The sequence below is a fragment of the Cebus imitator genome, unplaced genomic scaffold (genome assembly GCF_001604975.1).
Source record: "Cebus imitator isolate Cc_AM_T3 unplaced genomic scaffold, Cebus_imitator-1.0 Scaffold228, whole genome shotgun sequence".
In the NCBI taxonomy this organism is placed as follows: Eukaryota; Metazoa; Chordata; class Mammalia; order Primates; family Cebidae; genus Cebus; species Cebus imitator.
The window spans coordinates 3,061,060-3,064,327 of record NW_016107543.1 but is presented as its reverse complement, the minus strand read 5'-3'; positions in this window follow the sequence as shown (position 1 = coordinate 3,064,327).

Below are 3,268 nucleotides of genomic sequence, written 5' to 3'. Positions count from 1 at the left end.
TTGAGACTAAATTTTGTTTTTGTTGCCCAGGCTGGGGTGCACTGGCGTGATCTTGGCTCACCACAACCTCTGCCTCCAGGTTTCAAGTTATTCTCCTGCCTCTGCCTCCAGCTTCCAGAGTAGCTGAGATTACAGGCATGCGTCACCATGCCCAGCTAATTTTGTATTTTTAGTAAAGATGGGGTTTCACCATGTTCGTCAGGCTGGTCTCAAACACCCGACCTCTGGTGATCTGCCTGCCCTGGCCTCCCAAAGTGCTGGGATTACAGGCGTGAGCCGCCGCGCCTGGCCCTGAAATGGTCTTAATTGCTTGTTTTTCTTTTCTGGCTGAGGTGTGCTTTTTAAAATCTCTATGGAGATAGAGAAGACTGACATCCTCTGGCCTGATGTGAAAACCTCTCATTAAAACTGTGTCTCTGCTTTGTGGGCCCAAAGCATGAAACACTGGAAAATTTAAACAAATGGGTGTAAGTGTATTAAAGCCAAGAGAGCCCAGCCCTCTTCCACCAGACTGTATGGCCTCAGATCAGCAAGGGAAGTATTGAGCTTTGGGACACCAAAGAATGGAGTAGGCAGGGATGAGAGGGTACATGAATATGGTGAGCTCTTTCCATGCCAAGGCTTTCTCGTGTATTTGTGGCACTGGGTCTTGCTGTGTCCCCAAGGCTAGCATATGGTGGCACAATTATGGTTCACTGCAGCCTCAACCTCCTGGGCTGAAGCAATCCTGCCACCTCAGTGTCCTGAGTAGCTGGGACAACAGGCATGGGCTGCCACACATGACTAACTTTTTATTTTTTGTAGAGACAGGGTCTCCTTTGTTGCCCAGGCTGGTCTTGAACTCCTGGGCTCAAGCGATCCTCCCACCTTGGACCCCCACAGTGCTGGGATTATAGAAGGGAGCCACTGTGCCCAGCCATCGGTTTGTCAAGACTTTCTGCGCCATCTCTATACTGACAGCTCCCTAATTTGTATTTCTTTCTGATCTCATTCCCTAACTCTAGAATCATATATCCAATTATCTAATATACATATACAATTATCTAATGTACATAATATATAGTTGGAGGTCTAATAGGCATTTCAAACTTACATCTAAAACTCAAGCTCCCAAATTCCTTCCACCCAAATCCCATTTCTACAGTCTTCCTCTCTTTGTCACCCCATATCTGATTAGCCAGCCAATCCTATTGCCTTTCAAAATACATGTCCAAAATCCCACACCTTCTCAACACCTCCACAACTTCCACTTTGGCCTACGCCATATAATCCTATCTCACTTTTTTAAATTGCAGTAACTTTGTAATTGATCTCTCAGTTTCAATCTTTGCCTTCCCCCACTTAAGTCTACTCAGCAGCCACAGTGATCCTGGTAAGACGGGAGTGAGATCAGGATCTCTCTCCACTGAGAACCCTCTCAAGGCTTCCATCTCATTTAGAGTAAAAGTAAAATCATAAGGCTTATAGGATCTGTCTCTCAGTACTGCTCTCTGACTTCAGCTCCTACTGTTACTCACTCCTCTTCTGTTGGCTATTCCTTCTACCTAGTTCCCTCCTCCTTCAGATGTCCACATGGTTTCCTCACTCACCTCATTCAGCTCTTGACTGTATGTCAGCTGAGACCTCTGGCCACCCTGTGTATACTGTATACGCACAGCCTTTTCCAAACTGCCTCTTCCCTTTTTCTGCTTAATTTTTCTCCTTAGCACTTATTACTTCTAATTTACCTTCTTACCTTATCCTTCCCCACTGCAGTGTAAATTTCATGGTTTTGGGGGCTTTGTTTTTTGAGATGGAGTCTCAGTCCGTTACCCAGGCTGGAGTGCAGTGGTGCGATCTTGGCTCACCGCAAACTTTGCCTCCCAGGTTCTAGTGATTCTCCTGCCTCGGATGCCTGAGTAGCTGGGATTACAGGTGTGCACCACCATGCCTGGTTAATTTCTGTATTTTTAGTAGAGATGGAGTTTCACCATATTGGCCAGGCTGGTCTCAAACTCTTGACTTCAAGTGATCCGCATGCCTCGGCCTCTCAAAGTGCTGGGATTATAGGCGTGATCCACCACGCCTGGCTGCTTCATGTTTTGTTACTGCTGTATCCTCAGCACCTAGAACCATACCTGCCACAAAGTAGGCATTTAATAAACATTGGTTAAATGAGTAAATAAGCTGTTTAGATATATTAAGAGAAAGCATCTACCTTTGACCTTTAGTTTGACTGAGGGTGGCAGTTATATTAAAAAATAGGGCTGGGTATGGTGGCTCACACCTGTAATCTCAACACTGGGAGACCAAAGCAGGAGGATCACCTGTGGCCAGGAGTTTGGGACCAGCCTGGGAAACATAGTGAGACCCCGTCTCTACAAAAAATTTAAAAATTACAGCTGGGCACTGTGAGTCACACCTGTAATCTTAGCACTTTGGGAGGCTGAAGCACGCAGATTACTTGAGGTCAGAAGTTTGAGACCAGCCTGGCCAACATAGTAAAACCCTCCCATCTCTACTAAAAATACAAAAATTAGCCAGGCATGGTGGCATGCGCCTGTAATCCTGGCTTCTCGGGAGGCTGAGATAGGAGAATCACTTGAACCCAGGAGGCAGAAGTTGCAGTAAGCCAAGATCAAGCCACTGCACTCCACCCTGGGTAACAGAGTGAGACTCAGTTTTAAAAAAAAAAAACCAAGCATAGTGGTGCATGCCTGTAGTCCTAGCTACTTGGGAGGCTAAGGTGGGGGGACTATTTGAGCCTAGGAGGCTAAGGTTATAGTGAGCTATGATCACACTACTGATCTCCAGCCTTGTTGATAGAGCAACACTCTGTCTCTAAAAAAAAATCGTGAAACCTAGAAAAGAATAAATTTGGGAACAAATGTGAACATACTATCTGGAGGGAATTAAGGAGGAAGTGGGCCTTGAAGGTTGAGATCATAGGCCATTTCAGGCAGAGGTAAGAACATTGCAAAGGCATGGCATAAAAGGATGTAATTGGGCCGAGCTGGGTGTGTGGTAGCTCATGCCTATAATCCCAGGATGTTGGGAGGCCGAGGCGGGCGGATCACCTGAGGTCAGGAGTTCGGGACCAGCCTGGCCAACATGGTGAAACCCCGTTTCTACTAAAAATACAAAAATTAGCTGGGTGCAGTGGTGCATACCTGTAGTCCCTGCTACTAGGGAGGCTGAGGCAGGAAAATCACTTGAACCCAGAAGGTGGAGGTTGCAGCGAGCCGAGATTGTACCACTGCACTCCAGCCTGGGTGACAAGAGTATAACT